The 24855-nt window shown below is 46.3% G+C and overlaps 1 protein-coding gene and 1 long non-coding RNA gene across 4 annotated transcripts in view; both read right to left on the bottom strand.

The window, feature by feature from the left end:
- The window catches only part of RAP1GDS1 (Rap1 GTPase-GDP dissociation stimulator 1), an 892032-nt gene that overhangs the window by 773690 nt on the left and 93487 nt on the right, over positions 1-24855 (bottom strand). The gene's annotated exons all lie outside the window — the stretch shown is intronic.
- On the bottom strand, positions 8801-9545 carry LOC147728071 (uncharacterized). The gene is made up of 3 exons (XR_015309532.1): positions 9477-9545; positions 9318-9393; positions 8801-8936 (listed from the first exon to the last, which is right to left on the bottom strand). It is a non-coding gene; the product is annotated as an uncharacterized LOC147728071 (long non-coding RNA).

The raw sequence follows: 24855 nt of genomic DNA, 5'->3' as shown, positions 1-24855 counted from the left end.
AGCACAAGAGTTTAAACTAAAGCATAGGGTACGCCAGCCTCACCCTGAAGCAGTGGCGTCTGGGCCTTGGCCTGCGATACTGTCTGTTTCAGGAATCAAGCAAGCGTTGTTGGCAGTTGTATGTGTACGAGGCTCGAGTGCAGCAGGAGTACATGACGCCCTCGGCTCTCGTGGACTGACAGATATCTTGGGCTTTTTAATGCTGTTTGCCTTGGAATAAGTGAGATGCCTGTGCAGGTATTAACGTTACAAATGAAGGTTGTGCCGCATATCTCACAATCAGGTTAGAGATGACAGGGTGTGCTACAAGCTTCTAACGGGGGTCAGAGTATGATCCATATGGAACTCAGCTGCATACTTCCTAGCGCAGAGGGATAGCATTACCCCTTCAGTCTTATGTAAATTAAGTGTGCACAGTGTAGGATCTACATAGTCCTTTGTCAGCTTGAGTGGCTTAGGCCGGCAAGAATGTTTTGGGTAACAGCTTGCCGCCGGCCGGGCTGTGGCGGAGTTACAGGGCAATCCGGAAGCAGAGAAGTTCAGCACTGGACCTCAGCGGGCACATAGGGGTGCCAGAGCCTAAGACCTGGAGCCTCATGGGAGGTTCCGGGAACGCTTGTCGGCGCCCCATTCGTCCTTCGGGCGGTTGTGGGCCTGAGCAACCGGGGGTTTGCCTAGTACGCCACGCAAGGGGCGTGAGTATTATGTTCACCATAAGGGGCAGCACATGGTGGTTCGCCACGGTGCTGCCTGGTTTATCAGGCGGGCAGGTGGCGAGAATGTGGCCTGCCCTTGGATTGCCCGTAAGGTAACCCACTATGATTACATAACGTTGTATGTAATAAAATAAACCTGCGACAGTTTCTTCCCAATATAACAGTGGTGTCTAGTGTGTGATTTGCGGGATGCATGCTAATTGTGGGGTGGGGGGGTCCTGTTGCCCTGAGGTGTCTATGCGGCTGCCCGAGGCCACGCAGTGGCCATCAGGAGGGCGGCCCCTTAGACACCGAGGGCTTCCCCCACGCCCCTCTCTAGCCTCTCTCCTCCCCCGGGCAGGCAGAGTCCCGAGGGGAGCTAGGAGAAGCTGAGTGGGCACGTCCGGTGCGGCAGGCAGGGCGAGGGGTACTTAAGCACCCCTCGCCATTTTCCCTGCCTCTTTGCCGCACCGGACGCGTCGTAGTGTCCTCGCGGGGTGACACACATTTTCCCTCCCAACCTCTCACCCTGTGTGTCAGATTGTGGAGGACAGTTTGAACGTTTTAATTTTCTTGCAGGCGGAGTTACAGGGCAATCCGGAAGCAGAGAAGTTCAGCACTGGACCTCAGCGGGCACATAGGGGTGCCAGAGCCTAAGACCTGGGGCCTCATGGGAGGTTCCGGGAACGCGTGTCGGCGCCCCATTCGTCCTTCGGGCGGTTGTGGGCCTGAGCAACCGGGGGTTTGCCTAGTACACCTCGCAAGGGGCGTGAGTATTATGTTTACCATAAGGGGCAGCACATTGTGGTTCGCCACGGTGCTGCCTGGTTCATCAGGCGGGCAGGTGGCGAGAATGTGGCCTGCCCTTGGATTGCCCGTAAGATAACCCACTATGATTACATAACGTTGTATGTAATAAAATAAACCTGCGACAGTTTCTTCCCAATATAACACTAGTGTCTAGTGTGTTATTTGCGGGATGCATGCTAATTGTGGGGTGGGGGGGTCCTGTTGCCCTGAGGTGTCTATTGCCAGGGCTGCTTTTGGTTCCCAGTCCGGCCCCGGCTTCTTCCAGCCAACCGCAAGACAGACACTCACTTCCTAAGCTGCTGGCAAACCCATCAATGTTTGGCGCACTCTCCCTCTTGAACCCACAGCTCATAATGCTTTCATGGGGTTTGGGGATTTTAACATTACTGAGTGCTTTCAGTGGACGAGAGTAATATTTCCAACCATTCTCTGCCAGGACTTTATAATCTTCACACTTTAGTAACAACCTTAGGGGTTTGACTTACATGTTTAAAATGTAGATGAATCAACTGTAATGAAATGCTATTAACTTTCACCACAGAAGTTCGACATTTTGTAAATTGTTGCTCAGTTAATCATGCACACAGACTAGCTTATGTTAGGACACACAAATCCCGTGTGCCTGTCGAAAGCTACTGGTTTGTACAAACACAGCTTGGTTTAAACTTGATCTCAGCATTTTGGCGTAATCTCACTGTTAAAAGTCTACAGCAATAGCTCGTCGTATTTTAAAGATAGTGTGTTATGAGTTTATCTATTTATGCTCTATATGAATTGACTGAATTGCACAATTACACACGGTTTATTTCCACAAATGTAATTTGAACCTTTTTATGGTTGCACAATTCTTTGCTTCTTGTACTTGGTACTTTAATTGACTTGACTGTCTAAAACTATTTTAAAAGTGAAAGTGAAAACCCTTCCCCACCCAGACATCAACATCAGGGAGCACCCTGGATCCATGCTCGTCTCAAGTGGGAGGTAAGTAGATGGGCATAAATGTCCTAGGCCCCATGATTCTTCAGCAAAAACTATATTTGTGATTTTTAAATGAAAGCAAGCTTATCTTCATTAATACAGAGGCAGCGTACACAGCCCCACCACTAGATGGCGACAGATGCTACATTCTCTCTTTCATTGGTGTATATTTTTAATGCCTGAAATAGGTACTTCGGGCACCTATTTAATGTGTAAGAAGCGTTCAGAGGGCCACCAATTAAGTTTTTTCAGTAAGCCCTTACAAACACTTCCTACATGCTGAAATTATATTCATCAGTCTGCAGGGAGTGCTCCCTGACTAGTAAACAACTGCTGGAAGGTTATGTCTGTCTGCTCAGGCCGAAATATCACCACCAAAAAGTTTAAAAATTATATTGAAAACAAAATACTGAACTTTAAATATTTAATACTCCATGTTCTGTTAAAAAAAGAAATCAGTGAAGAATATCTAGTGACTTTTTAAGATATTCGATCTTCTACAAAAAGCGAGGCCTGGTTCCACCGTTTTACTGTTTTTACGCTCAAAGGGTGTGAGTGAGTGGAGTTTGAATGACAGGAGTATGACTGTTATGTAACATTTTAGCATGAGAGGAATATTGGGTGGCCTGTGTAAAATGCTATATATTTGTTTCATGTATATGGTCTGATTTGGTTTGTGAAGTTTATTTAAACCGTGGATTTGTATATGACCTGGCCTGGAAATGCATCTTTTAGTTTATAATGTTGAATACTATATATAAAAAGTATTTGAACCTATAAATGAACTTACTTTGTATGTGGTTGGCAGAAGAGTATATCATTATATTACGAGTTACACCAATACTAGGATGTAGTGTGGGCAGATCCAATTGTTTTTGCACCAACAGTGGTAAATACTAAAGACTTTCAACTAAAGTGAGTGTTATTATGCACTGCATTTACAACCATGCATCTGGGCGAATTGTGTGATTGTATGCCAGGCAGTGTGCTCCCACCCTATTTTCTTTTTTGATCCTTTGAGTGAGGGAATCCCCCGTTAGCCTAGTTTTGTTTCATCCTTATGGACGTAATAATGTTGCTTACATATCATTCTTTAGCATAAGTTAGCTAGGTGATGGATTGTTCACCTATCCAACATCTGCAATGAATTGGCTCAATGTGAGATGCAACATAACTTATACCATCAAGTGGTTCACTTTTTTTTTTTTACACAAATGGGTGCTTAATATACTGTTAGCGTGCTTGGGAAGGTCACCAGGGTGACATGGCAAAGGCCTTGTCACAATTGTAGGATGGTTGGTCACATTAAACGCTATTACGGTTTTATAATTGGGTTGCAAGGTCTGATTGGGTTTCTAGGTCTATTGGCAAGCTTTTTTCAGTGCATAAGCTGATTTGTCGATTTATATTTGCATCCTGACATAGTGGAACCGTTCCATATAATATGTTTTTTCAGTGGTCTTATACACAAGGTAAGATTTAAATGAAAGCATTGTACATCTAGTCTTAGGCAATCTGCCAAATCATACACAATAGGATGATTGGTTCACCTTAGTTTTGTTTGATTTATACAGTGTGCTACCACATTTGTCCTGATGCAGATCGTCAGGATCTATGTACTGTGTTCAAAAAGAGTACTCAAAATTTGAGTCCTTCCTTCACAATTTGAACTGCTTACCAGTCTACAGTTTTTACCTTTGTAAATATTACTAGAGCACTTTTTTCACTCGTCACTATGCACAAACACTGCATCTTGGATCAAATATCATTACGTTTTGAGAATATAATAGTCAACAAATAAATGTCATTGTATTCTTAGATCTGTATGTGGATTTATTTCTGAAGCATATGCTTAAGGTGGACTCTGAGGGCACTATTGTTGTTCTAGACAAATTGCCCAGGAATACAGGGTAGCCCTATATTAATTGGCTGTATTATGAAAATCATGCATAGCAATGCATAAAAACACAATGGTGTGCTGAATCATCTAACATTAAATCCTTTATCTTCTAGATGTACTTTATGCAGAAATATATTTTTTATTTGTTTATTTCACATCAGCAGATTTGTTTTAAAGTCTTTAGTAAGGACCAAAATACAGGCGTTACCAGTGCTTGCTTTTAGTTTGTAGAAGTTACCCATCAAAGTAAGATTTAGATCGGAGCTATATTTTGAGCGACTACCGGGCATCAGAGAACCAACAAATTGGTGTTCCTCAGCAAGAATCAGCATACTCAAGCACTTTAATTGTGCACTCAATCTGGTAGAAAAGTCCTTAGAGTGAGGAGCACCAAGGAGGCATACTATGAAAACATATTTAAGAAAAAGGTGTCTGGGTGTGTGATTTAGATTAATGTCACTTATATAAATAGCCACCTCAACTACTAATGTGGTTTGGTGTTTTTATTACACCTTCATGAATTAATCAATTTTTTGCATACTCATTCAACATGTAAATCATGTCAAAACCAAAAGCGACAATTAGTTACCAAATAATGAACAAAACATGAATAGCAAAAGCACAATTGACATTTGGAAAAATGAAAAGACAAAAATGCACGACACATATAATTACAGGCTAAATGGAATGACCAGTCTTTCAATTATACAAAAAAGATGGCGGCACAGACTGTTTGCATTTTTCAAAGCTGCAACCTGCCAACAGCTAGTCATATATATTATAATACCACAGGCGGATTGCCCTGTTTGCACACTGCTTTACTCTGTGGCTTCAAATGAAGATTGTGACTAGCTGAGTAGGGTCAACGCATTTCGCTACCCCGAATTTCTTTTGGGGTTCTTTTGGGGTTCTCCTCAGGACCGGGACTAGGACAGTCACGATGAAGATTGTTAGTTTAGCACGGAGGTGCGGCGCTAAGGCCCACTTTATTATTGGAAATATCTTAAGTTAAGATAATTGGACAGCAGTCAGGTGTGCACTTTTTCTGAGGGTGCCAGGACTTGTAAAAGAATTTGTTAAAGCCCCAGGCGTTGTGGATAATTGCGTCTATGTCCGACTTGTTGTTTGTAAGACGGATACTTCTAATGGAGGGAAGCTGTACATGGCTTGCACTCGTGATGGAGGACTTCAATCAATTGTAGCGCCATGTTCTGCTTACAGCATAGAGATAGACAATCTATGTGATTTTTCAATAAATCGGCGCGCCGTATTCAGCTTGGAGATAGTCAATCAATGATGCGCTTCCTGGTTTAGTCGGCTTGACTGAATCCAGCGTCCCTCGAGGCATTCACCATTCAGGCATCTCAAAAATGCGTTTGAAGTGGGGTGAATTGGTTTGGTTTGATTTGGGGTAAATGTGAGTGGCGTGTACTTAGGTGGTGTGGAGTGGGGTAAATTGGAGTAGATTCGAATACAATGCAGTAGATTGGGGTAGAGCGGAATGGGAAAGATTGGAGTGAAGTGAGGTGGGGTTGATTGAGTTAGCTTGATTGGACTTGGGTAGATCAGAGTAAAGTGATGTGGGTCAGACTGGAGTGAAGTGCAGTAGATTGGAGTGGGGTAGATTGGAGTTGGGTGGATTGGACTAGGGCAAATTGGGTTAGAGTGGAGTGGGGTGAGATTGGAGTGGAATGAAGTAGATTGGAGTGGGGTAGACTCGAGGGGGGTAGACTAGAGTGGAATGGGGCAGAAGACTGGAGTGGAACTGGGTAGATTGAAGTGGCATAGGGTGGCATGTCGTAAATTGGAGTGACGTGTAGAATGGTGTGGTGTAGAGTAGAAGGACATACGGTGAAGTAGAGTGGTGTGGAGTATGCATGGTGTGAAGCACACTGCCTTTAAATGCAACCCATTTTCAATTGAAATGACCATTACATTTACCCAGACATACAGTTTTGGTACGCACAAACGATATGTGGAAATGTCATCACTTAGTGTACTGATGGGTTTTGATCATATTTAAATTGTTTCCACAAGAAATCAGAATAACAAAAAAAATTGCTTTATTTGTGCTTTCCTAATTCCAATACATTCTGACATATCGCCACATTTCATTTTTGCTGTGTGCTAGAAAAAATAACATCTACAGCCTCTCCTCTCAAATGGGTACCCACAGAATTGTTACTTTGAAGTCAGAGAAAGAAAAGAAAACACAAAGCACCCTCAGAAGACCGAATGTAACATTTGACCTAGGTTTTTGAATGCATAGGAAATTTACAAAATGTAAAGGCCTTTTACAGAAAGCAAGTAATCGGAAGGATACAGTAAACAAGAGAAACTCCACAGGAGGGAATAACTCAAGTTGGACAGCTTTTTACAAATAAAGCCAGCAAATAGAAAGCAAGCAACTGAGTTACAAACCACAAAGTCAGTACTAAGCAATGGGCGAAATGCCTTCCCAGGGAAGCATTCAGAATGCCCGTCAAGAAGTCAGTAGCAAACCAGACATGCTTTGACCTAAAGATGAACACCATCTCTTAAAGTCTTGTTTACATTTGATATTCCCCAGTAAAAGAGTTGCACTGCTGGCACTGTGCCTAAAATTTGAGATGTTTTTGTCACATAAGCAACCATGCAAGCACAGTGTGGCTCTGTGCAGTAGCGGCTGCTACCAGACAGGGGTGGTCAGAATAATTTTTTTTTTTTTTTAAAGACACTTACCTTGGAATGGCCAGCTGCCGCCTCTCCCCGCCCTCTCCATCTTCCTTCTTCCCGTCTCCAGTCTCCCGGCAGCAGGAGGCACCTGGGCTCCCAGGTTCTCCACAAAGCCAATCACAATACTGCAATGCAGCGTTGTGACTGGCCTGAGTGCAGAGGTTTGGTCCTCAGACGGGGACAGGGAGCCTGTGCATGTTCCCCAACAGGCTGGGCATTTTGTCCTGTTGGGGAAACTGCAAAGTGTGCATGACTGGCCGGCCCAAGAGGGCAACAGTCATGCGCACTTAGGGAGTGCACACCATTCCTCCCCTGTTCTGGCCAACCCCACCCCACATTGAACAAGGTCACTTACTGAAATAGCGGAAGAGCCGCCACTGCTCTGCTGTCAAATGATTAAGTCTGTGAAATTAGTACAGTGAAAGGGAACCCATCTTTCGCGGCCATACAGAATCAGTGCGACAAGCTGCAACTTGGTATATTACATTAGAGAGTAATAAGAGCAGAGTGTGTTTCAGTGGTACAAGGATGAAAGATATAACTAACGAATATGCTACTTACCAGTATGCATCTGTTCTTGGCATGTAGGGCTGCTGACATTCATATCTGTGCATAGATCGCCGCCTAGTGTTGGGTCCGGATGATCGCACATTGTTGTCCTGGAAGAGTCTTCTAAGTATCATGAGATAGGTGGCTCCTCCCCTGGACTACAGTGCGCATCGGCATCGACTCCATCCCCAGATTGTTTTTAGCCATTGCGGCAAAGATGGAGTGTAACACCGTGAGTGATGACCATGCTAAGAGTAAATAGGAGTGCTGCAGCCGCTACAGGCGCCGGGGAGGAGGGCGGGCGATATGAATGTCAGCAGCCCTACATGCCAAGAACAGATGCATACTGGTAAGTAGCATATTCGGTTCGAGGCATGTGGGCTGCTGAATTCATATCTGTGCATAGAATACATAGCAGTCCCTTCATTAGCGGCGGCCGCCTGTGCCAGCTGCAGCAGTTTGAAAAAGTGTTTTTAGAACAGCCTGCCCTACAGCTGCTTGCTGTTTGGAGTGCACATCTACACAGTAGTGTTTCGTAAATGTGTGTGTGGTAGACCATGTGGCTGCTCTACATATGTCTTCTGAAGGAATATTTCCAAGAAAGCCATGGAGGCCCCCAACTTGCGGGTGGAGTGGGCTCGTGGGGGGACCGTTAAAGTGCGCTTAGCTTTTTCATAGCAAATTTGAATGCACTTAACGATCCACCTGGCTATACCACAATTTATCAAGATTCCCCCATGGTCAGATCATAATTTCTTTTCAGGCTTCGCTCTCACAATTTAACCATCAAAATACACATTTAGTATAGGAATAACAATCTCATATTTTTCATTTGAATCTCTTTTATTTCTTTTTTTCGATTTTATCAAAATTATTTAAAACAAATATTTTATTTATCTTTTTTTTAAAGAATCTTTTTTTGTATATATAAGTGTGATTCATCAGTTCATTAACATTTGTTTCAATCCAAATAAATTAGACAATATAACATCAGATATCATCATCTATACAATCCAATAATATATTGTTTGTTCTGAAAAATGCAAAGTGTAAAGATACGACAAGACCAACTATACCCCTAACACACACAACAACTACCTCATATACGTCACATTCATACAGTTTCACACTCTTACAAATTATAAAACAATCTCTAAGTTTGGAAATAACAAAAGATCTTAAAAGTTTCCTAACGCCAGGTCTACGCGTTTCGGTGGGATGTGACCACCTTCCTCAGGACCAGCTTAGAAATCGTTTTATCCTTTCATTCTTCTTTGTGTGCAGGGTATCTGTAATTTAAAAAAATACAATATCATATTCCTATACCTGTATCCCTATACCAGGGTGTAACTCTGCTTGAGTATTCATCATTAACCTATGTACAATTAATTGAAACATTAAATAGGAGACATCAATTCACACCTAGAGGTGGCGGCACCATGAGCCTATATCTATTCATTTTGTGTTGTCTATTGCAGAGAAAAATCTACGGTGGAATGATTTTACATGTCCATTGTGTTGTAATTAATCTGTCAGGGGCCTAGAGGGCACTGACGATAATCGTCCCTTTCATATTGCGTAGGTTCTGGTCCTGGTGGTTCTACCCACTTATACTTCTTATGGACCCAACATTATCTGGTCTATATATTGATTTTATTCTTAGATTTTACCTTCCAATCAAATCCGTGCAAGGCCTTTACCAAACATATACATTCGTGGTCGATGTAAATGATCCCAATATACCACCTGCGGGGCAAAGGAAATATCACGTTTGGTTTTTAATTCTTTATGAATATAAGATGTTGGCATTTATCAACTGATGCTCTTACCACTAATATTGCTGCAAATGTCCTATATGTGACTCTTCCTTCTGGACTTGTTAATACTGCAGTTTATTCTTGTGGGCTCTCTGTATAAAAATAATTCTATCATTGGTACACTTGTTTTTTAGTTATTTCAAATAACTGCACCACACATGTAAATCATTCTTACCACAATGTATCTTGTCTTTTACGTTACCTGGCTATACCTGCTTTGGAAATGGGGTTGCCTTTGTGTTGTGGCGAAAAGGCAACAAACAGTTGTTTCGTTTTTCGAAAATCCTTGGTCCTATCAATGTAGTACATTAAGGCTCTTGACGTCTAGCGTGTGGAGCATCCTCTCCGCCACTGACTCAGGATTTTGGAAGAACACGGGCAGTTCAATAGTCTGATTGATATGGAACTGCGAAACCACCTTAGGAAGAAATTTTGGGTTGGTGCGAAGTACTACCCTGTTGGAGTGAATTTGTATGAACGGCTCTTGGGTAGTTAGTGCCTGGAGTTCACTAACGCGTCGCAGTGAAGTGATTGCTATCAGGAAAGCCACTTTCCACGTCAGGAACTGAATCTCGCAGGAATGTAGAGGCTCAAAAGGTGGACCCATCAGTCTGGTGAGGACCACATTCAGGTTCCATTCAGGAGCCGGCGGGGTCCGTGGAGGAATGACTCGTTTGAGTCCTTCTAAAAAGGCTTTAATGGCTGGCACTCTGAAAAGCGAGAGATGCTGCCTGTTCTGCAAATAAGCTGCTATTGCGTAAAAATGTATGCAAATGGAAGCCTAGGCCAGATTGCATTTGTATAGATGTAACAAATAACAAATGATGTTGTGAGTAGAGGCGTCCAGCGGGTTGATGTTGTGGTCTGCACAGTAAATGACAAACCGCTTCCATTTCGCCGCATAGCATGCTCTGGTGGTGGGCTTTCTTGCCTCCCGTATGATATCCATACAGTCTGGAGGCAAATTGAGGTAGCCAAATTCTAAGACCTCAGGAGCCAGATCGCCAGGTTGAGCTGTTGCGGATCTGGGTGCTGAATGTCGCCATGGCTCTGCGTCAAAAGCCTGGGTGTGAGGTGCAGCCTTTGATGCGGTACCACGGATAGTTCCAGAAACGTGGTGTACCATGGTTGGCGTGCCCACGTCGGAGCAACCAGGATGAGCGTCATCGAGTGTTGCTTCAGCTTGCGTGCCACCAGCGGTATTAGAGGTGCTGGGGGGAAAAGCGTACGCAAAGATGCCTGACCAGTTCATCCATATCGCATTGCCCTGCGACTGTGGGTGTGGGAACCTGGCGGCAAAGCTTCGGCATTTGGCGTTTTCCTTTGTGGCGAACAGGTCTATCTCTGGATGACCCCACCGCTGGAAGTACGGGTGGAGTACTGATGGATGTATCTCCCACTCGTGCATTTGGTGGCTGTACCTGCTGAGCAGGTCCGCCATCTGATTGTCCTTGCATGGGAGGTGTTCCGCCATGAGGAAGATGTTCCTCTGAATGGCCCACTTCCACATGCTCTGAGCCAGATGAGACAACTGCGGAGAGTGTGTTCCTCCCTGCTTCTGTATGTAGTACATGGCCGTCATGTTGTCCGTCCGGATCAACACGACCTTGTTGCACAGATGTACCTTGAATGCTTTCATCGCCATGAAGATAGCCATCAGCTCTAGAAGGTTGATGTGCATCTTCTTTTGCTGCGTTGTCCATAGTCCCTGCACAGTGTAGTGGAGTACATGAGCTCCCCAACCCTGGAGAGATGCGTCCGACTTCAGAATGATCTGTGGCACAGGCTCCTGGAACGGTCGTCCCTTGCAAAAGTTTTGTGGATTCCACCAATGCAGAGAGTTGTATGCACGACCGGTTACCAACACTAGGTCTTTCAACTGTCCGTGAGCCTGATTCCACTGACGTGCTAAGCACTCCTGAAGCGGACGCATATGTAGTCTTGCGTGCGGGACTATGAAGATGCAGGAGGCCATCATGCCTATCAACTGCATGAACACTCGTGCCTGAAGCGAGTGTTGAGGTCTGAATTTCTGTATCAGCGATTGAATGCTGCTGATCCTCACTGAATTTGGCTGTGCTTTGGCTGCCAGACTGTCTATTGTCGCACCCAGATACTGTCGTATGTGGGCAGGTTGCAGGTGGGACTTCGGGTAATTCAGAGAGAATACCAGATCGTGAAGAAGGTGAATGGTGTGGGACATGTGGGCGGCACACTGCTGGGCCGACTTTGCCTGGATAAGCCAGTCGACCAGATAAGGGTAGACGTGAATGTTTCGTCTCCGCACGTGTGCCGCCACTGTCGCCAGGCACTTTGTAAACACCCTCGGTGCCGTCGTTACTCCGAAAGGGAGGACCCTGAATTGGTAATGCTGATTTTGAATGGTGAATCTGAGGTATTTTCTGTGTGACGGGTGTAGCGGAATATGAAAGTATGCATCCTTCAGATCTAACGTTGCGAGGAAATCTCCCTGACTGAGCAACGGTAGAACCTGCTGCAGTGTTAGCATGTGAAAGTGTTCTGAAAGAATGTACTGATTGATTGGTCTGAGGTCCAGTATGGGTCTGAGGGACCCGACCATTTTTGGGATCAAGAAGTACAGTGAGTAAACTCCTGTGCCTCTTTCTTACACAGGCACAAGCTCGATTGCTCCTTTTTGCAGCATGACGAGTACCTCCTACTGCAATAAGTGCAAATGCTCTGTGAACATAGGACGGTGTCTTTGGGGTATGTTGGGTGGAGTGGATGTTAACTCCAGACAATAACCGTACTGGATAAGCTTTGTGACCCACCTGTCTGTGGTGATGGACTTCCAGACTGGCAGGAACTGTTGGAGTCTCCCCCCCGACCGGTGTTGTATGGTCGGGGGCAGTGACAAGGCGTCACTGTTTATTAGTGTCGGAGGACCTGGAGCTGTTTCCACGACCTCTGCCCTTGGCACTGTTTCCACGATAGCCACCTCTACTTTGTTTGGTGTATGTGGTTTGCGCGCCACCTTTATTGTAGTGTTTGCTGGTGCAGCTGGCCTCTGGAAACACCTCTAATGCCTGAGCGACGAAAAGAATCACCCCTGAACTGCTGCGACTGGAGAGCCCCCATAGACTTTGCAGTCTGTGTCTTTCTGGATTTTCTCCAAGGTGGTGTCCACCTCTGGGCCAAACAGATGATCAGGGTTTACTGGCTGATTTAGAATGGTGGTCTGTATCTCTGGCTTGAACCCGGAGATTCTGAGCCAGGCATGTCGCCTCAACATGACACTAGTGTTAACTGCTCTGGCCGCGGTGTCTGCAGCGTCCAGTGCACATTTGATAGAAGCATTTGATATGAGCTTCCCTTCCTGTATGAGCATCTCAGCTGCCTCCTTATATTCATCTGGCAGGTGCTGTAACAGAGTCTCCAGTGTGTCGTAATGGGCCCTGTCATACCTGGCTAAGAGTGCCTGAGTGTTTGAAATGCGCCAGATATTGGCCGCTTGAGCTGCCACCCTTTTCCCCGATGCCTCTAGCACCTTAGATTCTTTATCAGGGGGAGGAGCATCACCCGTTGTTTGTGAATTAGCCCTCTTCCGGGCATTAGAAACAACAAGAGAGTCCAACGGCAACTGTCCCTTAATTTAGGTAGGGTCCCCAGGCGCCGGTTTGTACTTTTTCTCAATCCTGGAGTTTATCACCCTGGCCCTTGTAGGCTCCTTAAATATCTCCCCAGCATGTTTCAAGACACCCTTCAGCATAGGCAGAGTCTTGACAGTCCTCTCTGAGGTGGAAAAGGTGTCGAACAGAAAGTCCACTTCAATAGGGTCAGCATGGAGCTGGACATCATGATTCTTGGCTGCCCTTTCAATAAGTGCATTAAACGCCGCCGAATCCTCAGTAGGCAATGTTTTTACAGTATACGCATGAGTGTCTGGGGCAGTGTGTGAATCCCCTGGGTCAGCAGCATCAGCCCAGGGTTCATTATTATCTTGTGGATCAGTGTCCACAGGATAGTTGTACTTCTCATTGTCACCTTCCCCTGTTTCTACATCCGAATAAGTGGGCGAGACATCTTGGCCACGTGGAGATACAGGTTCTACAAGAACAGGTGTTGTACTAGAATCCTTCTTCTTTTTCAATGGGATTCTATACGACTCCATCGGCTGTTCCGGGGCGATCTTTCGTTTATAAATAGAAAGCCTGCCTGTATCGGCATCGATAAACTGTTCCTGCTGTTCTTCAAGCGAGGGTTGTCGATGCCTTGTGGCCGGGACCACAGTTGTGGGCTTCGGCCCCGTGGACACCTTCTTGGGCGCCTCGACGGCCATCTTAGGGACGAAGGCCTTCGGTACCACTTTCGGCGGCAGCGTGAAGTGGATGGGCGCAGACTTCTTTTGAGGCTTCTCGGCAGGCTTTGATGGTGGAGGATCCTTTGGTCCGACAGCCGAAGCATTGTCCTGAATGCGCTTCAGTGATTCCGCCACCTGCTTCGAGAAGGAGGCGGACGGCTGCGTTGACTCAACGGAATCCTTCGAGGCACCGCCAGGCGTGGACTCGAGGGTTGTACCACTTTTAGCCTTGTCCCGTCGACGCGTAGGCTCGAGAACATTCTGAGCACCGAGTCCTTTGTCAGTTTCGACAGTCTTCGGCGCTGATTTTTTCGGGTCGACGTCTTTGACCTGTGCCTTCGGCGAGCCAGACTTTGGCTCGACGCCCTTTAGCGGCCTCTTCGGGTCGATAACACCTTTATGCTTCGTCGGTGCCGACAGTTCCGAGGACTTCGAGCCGACCAAAGCAATACGCACTTTCGGTTTCGATTTAGACTCAAGTGCTTTGGGTTGCGTAGACACCGAAGTTTTCTCTTTCGGTTTCGATTTTGCAACTTGCGGCTCCTTAGAAATGTCCGAAGCCGGGGCTGTAGAACGTAGTGGCAGATCTTGGGTAAGGCCATGTGGCAATCCCTCAACCTCAGCCTTATGAAGTGTCTTGGCCCCAGTATCAGTTTGTGGGCCTAGCTCCTCGCTTGAGCTATCTTCCATGGCCCCAAAGGCCCCATCGTCGTCTCCTACCTCGTCGACGTCTTCCGCATCGAGCATCTCAATATCGGCGTCGTAGCTGGAGTCTACCTCCGATCCGGAATCCGACAGGTTCTCTCGAACCTCCAGCTCTGCTCCTTCACCATTTACCCACCGTGTTACCCTGGTTGCACGCCACAAAGTTAATAACGCAAATCTCCCCAACACCACAGATTCAACCTCGATGGTCACGCCGCCAAAATTGATCCCGCCGTAATTCGGCAGTACTCAAAGAATAAGGTATGCTTCCCCCCAGACCCCCCCCCCCTCCACTTTCAATTTGTTTTTGTCAATAGCAAAATAAATCGACCAATAATGTAACTTACACACACTCAAAAAATCTCTTTAGGCATCCCTGTCTGGCCACGAAATTTATCAAAAGGACCTTCAAAAGACCCCTCTCGAAGTCCTCCCCTGAACAAATTTGGTATGTAGCACAGAACGGTTTTTAGCTACTGAATGGAAATAAGGAGCCCACACGCTAGATTAAGTAAAATAATGTTTTTGCATCTTGCAGATACAAGATACATACAGCCCTGATGACAGACCAGTGACTTTACGCCTGGTCTAGAAACGCGTCGTCAGTGTTTGGGAGTTAAAAACCATCATTGTTAAAATACACTAGGACCGGCTGGTCCAGTACTAAAAAAACTCATAAGTCATTGAGTTGCTTATATTTTCTCCTCCCAACTCTAGTTTCTCTCATTTGTCGTATGTAATAATTGTTGTTTGTGATGAAACCATTATCATTTTTTTGTAATTTTGTTGTAAATGCTTGATGTCAAAATGTTTTCTAATGTGTAAATAATGTTGGTCTTTTAATGTTTGTAGAAAGTTTAATTAGCCTTGTAAATATTTGAATTCATTGTCTTTTTCTGCTATGAATTTTTTGAAAACTTGAAAAAGGTATAAAATAATGAACACAAAGTAATGTGGTCTAGGGAAGCGACAATAAATTGGTTTCTTACCCTTCAAAATACGTATTGAGTAATTGTGGTGTGGGCACTGTGTGCTGCTTGTTCCTTCATCATCCTCGGCATCGAAGAGGTTCACCGGTTCACGTGCTGTCTGCTGGGCTTCCTTGCACGCAGTGCGCCGAAGTCGAATTGTCTTCTTGGATCGGAAGCGGGAACAAGCCATACAGCTGGCTTCATCGTGATCCGGCGACAGGCACTTGTTGCAGACCGGGTGGACATCGATGTGAGGATATTTCGAGTTGCACACGGGACATATTTTGAACGGGCTCCGTTCCATGATGAATCGTCGATAAGGCCTCTGGCGTCGACCGGGCCTTCAGCGCCGAAAAGCACGCAGCTCCTCTGGATGTCCGGCTCGGGAACTGAGCTGGAACGGAACTGGGCACCGATCGCAAGACAATACCAACGGTAAACTAAAGGCCTTTTGGCCAAAAGAAAGTTTTATATCGATTCCGAACTTGAGTGAACCAATATGCATCCGAACCCAATGGCGGAAAAAAACAATCTGGGGATGGAGTCGATGCCCATGCGCACTGTAGTCCAGGGGAGGAGCCACCTATCTCGTGATACTTCGAAGACTCTTCCAGGACAACAACGTGCGATCATCCGGACCCAACACTAGGCTGCGATCTATGCACAGATATGAATTCAGCAGCCCACATGCCTCGAACGCAGAGATAACAGTTCTGTCATAAGCCTCTGTATGTCCGAACAAAACCCAGGGATGCAGTCTTGATGCGTAGGCTGTGAGCTTGCAAGCTTAATATGAAGAGGGATCGCTCTGTTGTCAGAACCTTGAACTGTCAAGATGCATGTGCAGCCAAGGACTGCTCATACACCACAGGTCTGAGGCTGCAAAATCTGCCCAATTGAGCATGAAAAGTTAATGCAATGAGAAGTATTTCTTATGAGTCTTCAACATCAGCTTTGTGTCATAGGTGGGACCTTGCAACATTAGCACAGGATGAAGTGAGACGGGTCTGCTCTCATATGTGCAGGCTGTTGAATCACACTAATGGCTCTACTGCCCCAGGAATGTGCATGTAGCTCTGTTGTACTTCAAGATTAGTGTAACATGATGCCTTCGCTGTGACTAGCGAGTCTGCAGCACCAGTGTACATCTTTTGTAATAGAGGAAAGCCAGCTCTATCAGAGCAATGAGCTAGCTCGTTTCACAATAATGTGTCTCCAAGCACAGATATACAACTCAGTTGTCACTTGTAAGAATATGCATTATCAAAGCAATGAAACAGATTTATGACAACAGCATCAAGTATGGGGATGCATACATAATTAGCCACCTAGGCCTGTTAGTGCTAGACAATCAGCATGCAAACAAAAAGTTCATGCCCTTGGGGTACACAGTCGCAGAAGGTGTGGAGAAACATATGGCAGCGATTGATGAGAAGTGGTGGGGGGGCATAACCTGCTTCCACCGTTTTCAGAATAAAACAAGCATTTGCAATGCAATAGGTCTCGCATTAGGAAAGTTTGAGCTATTGGTCTTGTAAATGAAATTTTTTTTATTTATGTGTTGGCTTTGAAAATAGCTAAATTAATAGCTTTGTCATTTACAATGCCAATAGTTACAACTTTCGCAAATGTGACACCTATAGCATTTGTAATGCAACATGTTTTGTATTTACGTGACTTAGATGTATTGATATTACAAATAACAATGGCTTTTAATTTTTTTTATTAATTAATACTTAAATAAAAGTGATTGTAATTTATAATGGCAATAGCTTAAACTTTTGTAAATAACTTTTGTGAAGATTATGTTCAGGGTATTTTATTGTGACGAAAATCCAAGAACAGAAGTGAAATATTAACATCTTTTTGTGACATTTGTAATGAAGCTTGAAACATTGAGAGAACATATTTGAACCAGTTGTTGTTGAATGGTTGCACAGATTGATGCTGTGATGGCGCGGAGTGATATTGTGGTGGCGACGAGTGAAGCTGTGGCGTTCAGTGATGCTGTGGTAGCGCATAGTGATGTTGTGGTGCCCCTGAGTGATGCTGTGGTGGCGCTGAGTGGTGCTGTGGTGGTGCGGAGCGATAATGTGGTGGTGCGGAGCGATAATGTGGTGGTGCGGAGCGATAATGTGGTGGTGCGGAGCGATAATGTGGTGGTGCGGAGCGATAATGTGGTGGTGCGGAGCGATAATGTGGTGGTGCGGAGCGATAATGTGGTGGTGCGGAGCGATAATGTGGTGGTGCCGAGTGGTGCTGTGGTGGTGCTGTCTGGTGCTGAGTGATAATGTGGTGGTGCTGAGTGATGCTGGGGTAGCGCTGAGTGATGATGTGGTGATGCCGAGTGATGCTGTGGTGGCGCTGAGTGATGCTGTGGTGGCGCTGAGTGATGCTGTGGTGGCGCTGAGTGATGCTGTGGTGGCGCTGAGTGATGCTGTGGTGGCGCTGAGTGATGCTGGGGTGGCGCTGAGTGATGATGTGGTGATGCCGAGTGATGCTGTGGTGGTGCTGAGTGATGCTGTGGTGGCGCTGAGTGATGCTGGGGTGGCGCTGAGTGATGCTGGGGTGGCGCTGAGTGATGCTGGGGTGGCGCTGGGTGATGCTGTGGTGATGCTGGGGTGGTGCTGTGGTGGTGCTGAGTGGTGCTGGGGTGGTGCTGTGGTGGTGCTGAGTGGTGCTGTGGTGGTGCTGAGTGGTGCTGCTGAGTGGTGCGGTGGTGGTGCTGAGTGATGCTGTGGTGGTGCTGAGTGGTGCTATGGTGGTGCAGAGTGATAATGTGGTGGTGCTGAGTGATAATGTGGTGGTGCTGAGTGATAATGTGGTGGTGCTGAGTGATAATGTGGTGGTGCGGAGTGATAATGTGATGGTGCTGAGTGGTGCTGAGTGATGCTGTGGTGGTGCTGAGTGATAATGTGGTGGCGCGGAGTGATGCTGAGGGGGCGCTGAGTGATGCTGAGGGGGCGCTGAGTGATGCTGTGGTATTGCTGAGTGATGCTGTGGTGTTGCGATAGGAAGGAAGCGGGTGGAAGACAACAGCAGATCAGCACAGGAGAAGAGAAAAGGGAGTTAGAGAAGGAGACGGGTGAAAGAGAAGAGCAGATCAGCACAGGAGAAGAGAACAGGGAGTTAGAGAAGGAGGCGGATGAGTGAGGGTGAGAGGGTTGTGAGGGTGAGGGAGGTGAGGGTGGGTGAGGGTGTGTGAGGGTGTGAGGGGGTGTGAGTGTATGTGAGGGTGAGGGGTGTGTGAGGGTATGTGAGGGGTGCGAGGGGGTGGGGGTATGTGAGGGTGTGAGGGTGAGGGGTGTGAGGGAGGGTGAGGGAGGGTGAGGGAGGGTGAGGGGGTGTGAGGGTGAGGGGGATGTGAGGGTGAGGGGATGTGAGGGTGAGGGGATGTGAGGGTGAGGGGGTGTGAGGGTGTGAGGGTGAGGGGGTGTGAGGGTGAGGGTTGTGAGAGTGAGGGGGGGTGAGGGTGTATGAGGGTGTGTGGGTGAGTGAGGGTGAGTGTTGTCAGGGTGTGAGGGTGAGAGGGTGGGTGAGGGGGTGTGAGGGTGAGAGGGTGGGTAAGGGGATGTGGGGGTGTGTGAGGGTGAGGGGGTGGGTAAGGGGATGTGGGGGTGTGTGAGGGTGAGAGGGTGAGTGAGGGTGAGGGTGTGTGAGGGTGAAAGGGTGGGTGAGGGTGAAAGGGTGGGTGAGGGTGAAAGGGTGGGTGAGGGTGAAAGGGTGGGTGAGGGGAAAAGGGTGGGTGAGAGGAAAAGGGTGGGTGAGGGGAAAAGGGTGGGTGAGGGGAAAAGGGTGGGTGAGGGGAAAAGGGTGGGTGAGGGGGAAAGGGTGTATTTTCAGCCGCCCAGCTCGGTCACCTGTTATCACTCATCAAGTCAGAGTTAAGGATTGCTTACAAACGCAGGTGTGCATGCAGACCTTGGCCCGTGGTTCAGATGCCTGGGGCCTTCCATAGCGCCTGGAAAGTTTCACCAGCGCTCCCTTCCTAAAATGCCACCGTTTACAGAGAATCCAGTGAAATATAAACGCATCATATCAAAAACAATGAACCTCACATTTCACATCACGCAGAAGCCGGCAGAGAGTAGGCGCAGTAGCTGACACAAAAGAAAACTAAATATCGCCTAAGGTGTCAGTGCTTTTAGAGCTTTCTTTCCACAGAATGTGTCCCCTAAAACATCAGAATCACGCAGAATATGAGGAGCCTCTAAACACATTAAACAGATCACCTTCTATGTAATGGACAGTTTCTGCAGCGTCAACTCAAATAAACTTCCATTCGTAAGTTATACACTGAATAGCAGAAGAAAACAAGGCAGGAAAACGGATTCCACAGACAAGCAACAGTGATGCAAAGCGGACGCGAAATAAAATGAAGCGCCCTCAAACTTTTCGCCACTTCGTGAAACGATGCAGCGGAAACAGTGATTTATATCCAGGAAACGCCCTGCAAATCACTCCTCGAATCGCCAGCATACAGTGCCAATTGGACGCGTAATTTATGGCGCAGCTGCTGGTGACAGCCCCGCCAAAGCCGTCTGAGAGGCGGCGGGCTGACATTTGGAGAAAAAAAAATGCTCACTTGGTTGTTTTTGTTTTTATAAAATTACATTAGCAGGGAGGGTGCTGTCCTTATGCCCATGTCCGGGCACGCGCAGTGGCGTTGAAAGGGCGCATTGGGCCCTAATGCTAAGGAAAATAGGTCTGCTTTCGTCCAGCGAAGCGGTAAATGAAAGAATGTTTGGGGTGCATGAACCATTAAATCTCAAGAGGGCCCTTGTGCCACTGCACCTACGAGCAGGCATAGGGTAGACGGTCGTGCATGGGCTACAAAAATACCTCGAGGCGCTGGTCAGTGTGTTGTGCTCTCGGACTGCTGTACTCCCTGGGCCGGTGCTGCTGGAACAGCTGATACCGGGCTACCTTTCGAGAGGACGTGCCGTTACAGAGCCGTCGACTTTGGAACTATGGAATTATTCGATTCCAGTCTCAGCGTCAGCTCAACATGGTGTGATTCTGGGCAAATCTGTAATCACACAATCTCCCCGTGCCTATGTGAAATGAACGTGACATTGTGTAATGTAAGTGGGGCTCGTGTAAAGAGCTCCAACACCTTTGGGTCGACTTTGCGCTATATAGAAGTGACCAAAACAAGACAAGGTGAGGCATGGCGGAGTGTGAGGCATAGAAGAGGCAATCAATGTAAATGAATGCCAGATGTGTTGATCTGGAGTAAAGTTCCATGTACAACAATGACCAGGCTTAGGTGACTGACAGCTGGACCTGGACGCAGCCACAGCCTCCCCCGGGCTGACTGTCTCAGTGAGGCAGCCCAGTTGGCGACGTGGTTAAAGGACGGGCTCTCCAGGTCAGGCGGGGGTGGGGTTCTTGTACGGTTGTGGGATGGTGCGCTGGGGAAAGTAGAGGGTTGAGTTCAGTGATACGTAGTGAAAGATAGTTACTTGTGAATGGAACAGATACTCAGGAAAATGAAAGGAGGTCTGATGTACATGTACATGTTTCTGGTTTCTGTTACGTGCAGTATGTGCTTGCTCTAGGAGACGTTCAATGCGCATGCTTGAAAAGCAGTGTTCTCGCATGTTAGTGTCTATTGCCAAACAAGCCCTTTACCGCTAATGTAATTAAAGCAGGGGATGGGGGAGCGGATCCTTTGAAGCACTGCCTCGCGGTCGTCAAAGAAGTAAACAGCAGGGTTGTAATAAGGGGGAGGAGAAGTCGCGCTTGGGTGAATGCCTGAGGCCAAGCTGCCCGTGGGAGGGAGGCTGATGGCTGTGATAGAAGCGCGGTCACGAGCACGTGCACTTCTACAAATCCGGCTCGTAAAAAGTCAGCTTTGTGGATGGGCGGCATTAGGTCTCTCTGCGAGACCTAAAAAGGAGAGGTTTTTCTTCTAACTGATGAAGGTGAAATTAGACCTTAAGTACTACTGTATGTATTGCTAGTGCTCTTCAAAAGTAATAATCAGGAGGTATGGCTACAGGGTCCACTCAGCCTAGCAACTGTCGGGACAACTTTCTGGCATTGGTTACCTTGCATCTAAAAATCAGGACTCAACACGTTGACAAATTTTTTTTTAAGGCATGTGAGTTTTTCCTTTATTTTCAGTGCATGTTAGAATTGGGTCCTACACCCCAAACAGAGAGCACATAGTGCCACTACAGGATGACGTCCAGACTTCATTTCAAGTCCGCATCCTAAGAGACCCTGATTAAGTGTTTGATGAAATTGGTTGACTAAAATTTAACCTAGTCTAAACCAAGTGGTTTGTAATGAGTTCACAGATCCACTTTAGTTTTTTTTCTAGGCAGGAGTGTGTGAACTGCATTTAATTAATGGTGTACAAACATGACTCATGACCCAATGTGGAGCCTCAAAGTCATGTCGAAGCATAGGCAGAGTAGAAAACCTCAAATAGTTGCGAGAGTTGAGACTGAGATTATCAATCCAGTGACACTTAAGGACTCTCAAAGGGTCAGACTTAGCTTCAGTAAACCAGGACTGTGTGCGACTGTGTCTGAACTGAATAAACTCAGTGTTTGGAGCGATCCTTGAGTCTGATAAGGAGGTTCTGGCAAAGCACTAGGAGCACCTGCACTTATAAGAAGGAAGGTGTATGCTTCTACCATATAGCCCCATTTTTAAAGATCTACAACAGTCCCTTATAATTTTCTACGGGAAACAACCTTCAGAACGTAACCATTACATTGCACTACACTTACAACACAGGCATTACATCGCAACATCCTTTACAACAAATGACACTACAACAGAGGCATTACAACGCATACCATTACAATGCATGACACTACATCGCATGTCACTACAACGCAGGTATTACAACGCATACCATTGGAGTTAGAATAGTAATCTTTAACCCCTACACTATCGAACACTTACCCTACTGTTGCACCCCCTGGAGTTAGAATAGTAATTTTTACCCTTTCACTATCCAACACTTACCCTACTGTTGCTCCCCCTGCAGTTAGAATAGTAATTTTTACCCCTATACTAAAGAAAAGCCCATAAGAATTCATCGATGGTCACTAATATAGTCTTATATCCCACATTAGCGGGCTACACCGGTCATTAAAGGCCCAACCCAAAGATGAGGGTCTTTAACCAGGGAGCTGGACTTTAATGCCGGTATAGCTCAGCTACAGAGTGCTATAAGGCAATTAAAACATTCCACCACTAGAGGGCAGATTGTTCTATCAGATAAAACAAAGGCCTCACAGAGCCCAAGGAGATTGAAATCCCCTTGGGCTCTGAGAGGTCTTTGCTCATAGCAACAAGCTGTCAAAGGAAAACATTAGAATGTTGGAGCTCCAGGCTTCTACGAGGCTTTAGAAGCCCAGAGGATTCCAATGTTTTCAATGGCGCTCCCAACATTTCAATGTTCTAATATAGCATTATAATGTGTTGCTGAGATTAAACAATTAATAAAGGCCCTGAATCGAAGTTATAGGCCTAAGAAACAGGCAAGGAGCTATTACAAGAGTTAGGGTCTTTAACAACCGTTACAGCCAGAAGCAGAAGGTAAAAAATCTATTAGAACATTCCATCAACTGGGGTAGAATGATCAAATTAAAAAGGAAAAGCAGAAGGGCGAACATTAGAATACTGGAGCTGAAGGTACATACCAGCCATTATTGCCCCATAGCTACTCTATTATCTTCAATGGAGCTCCCAACATTCTAATGCTCTAATATAGCCTTGGAGCCCATCATAGCAAGCTCTGCCAGCCATTAAGAAACCACCCCAGTTTTAAAAGCCTGAGGCGAGGGCCTTTCACAAGGAGCTGGCCTTTAATAGCTGGTAAAGCCACTACGGAGAGCTATAAGGCTGTTAAAACATTCCTCCCCTAGACGTCAGAATGTTCGAATATGTAAATCAAAGGCCTCCGTGAGGCCTTTGTGCACTGCAACATCTGTGAACAAACATTAGAATGTCGATGTTACAGGCTTCTACCACCAATTAGAAGCCTGGAGCATTAATATCAGCTTTAATCAAGAATACTGCAAGGGAGGAACCATATCAGCTTTAACCGCATCGCTGCTGCGGTGATTTTTGTGCTGTGCTGCACCATTAAAAAAGCAATGTTACATGACGAGCTCAGCTCGTCATCAGCACACGCCACCCGTGGCTGATGACGAGCTGAGCTCGTCATCAGCATCGAAGGGGTTAATCAAGAATGCTGCAACGGAGGAACCATTTTCTAACAAATAAGAATATTACATAAATTAATTGGCCATTGTTTTGGACTTAACATGAAGATATAGTAAAATAAATTTATGAATAGAATAATTGGAGATATATTAATTGGGTGTGGCCTGGAGAAACATTTAAACAGCTGTCCAATCAGGAAGCTCCTTTACTGTGGCTAACAAGCCAAATTATCCTCACCCTTCAGAAGGCACTGATCGAAGACGCGCAGTTCTGGCAACGAGGTGGATGTTTGAGGAGCTAGGGGCAGCTGTTGGATGCCGGAAGGAGCAGGGACCAGCACCGGAAAACACCAGTGGAAAATGGTCTGCCATTTTGAGAAGGATTGCTACTGCTGCCAGCGCAGGGAGAGGTGTGGAAACGTGTAATATTTTGTTTTAGCATAAGCAACAGCCATTTTGGATGTGGCTTTCATTTCGTTTCCTTCGTCCTCTGCTGTTCGCCTTTTCACTCTGCTTGTGCCATCAACTTTAGTTGACCTCTTTTGACATGGCTCAGCAATGTGCACCTGGTCTTAGAGGCTATCTATTGATCGTTTACTGCTGCCATAAGCATTCCTGCTCCCTCCTAACCTATTTGCTGACCAAGTGGTCATCCATCTGTCATTGTTTGCCAATAGCTATTACTGTGTTTAAACTTGCTCTTTCCATTTCTGTCCATATGCTTACATTGCAAAAAAACTGTATATAATGACGATGGTTTGTGAGTTTAGGGTACCTCCTCCCACAATACTTGAGTGTTGTGTGGGCGTGGTCCCGCTCATGAGTGATGAATAAACTTGTTGTTTTACTTCAGCTCCAGTGCTGATCTCTCTTTTGTTAGTCTTTGGACCCATGGACAAGAGAGTGAACTGCTCACTTTTGGGTACATTTCAACAGAAGCAGGGAGCAAAGAGTGGTAGGCACAGCGGGGACCCTCTCACCCTCACCCAACGCATATGGACAATCTTCCCTTGCCACCAGCAGGACAACCTTGGGGGCACGGGGAGTGATGAGGGAATGGGAGCTCCTGAAGCCTTTTTCCTGGGTGGTGCCTGGGGCGTGAGAGCCCATCAGAGAATCAGCGCCCGGCTAGGCATCCTGCTGTACCAGAAGAGAGGAGAAGACACTGTGCTGCCCTCCTTTTTTTGCTTGTGCTTTGGCCCTGG

Source organism: Lissotriton vulgaris, chromosome 3_1 (genome assembly GCF_964263255.1).
Source record: "Lissotriton vulgaris chromosome 3_1, aLisVul1.2, whole genome shotgun sequence".
NCBI lineage: Eukaryota > Metazoa > Chordata > Amphibia > Caudata > Salamandridae > Lissotriton > Lissotriton vulgaris.
Note: the sequence above shows the minus strand (reverse complement) of the source record. Positions and strands in the feature narration are given on the sequence as shown.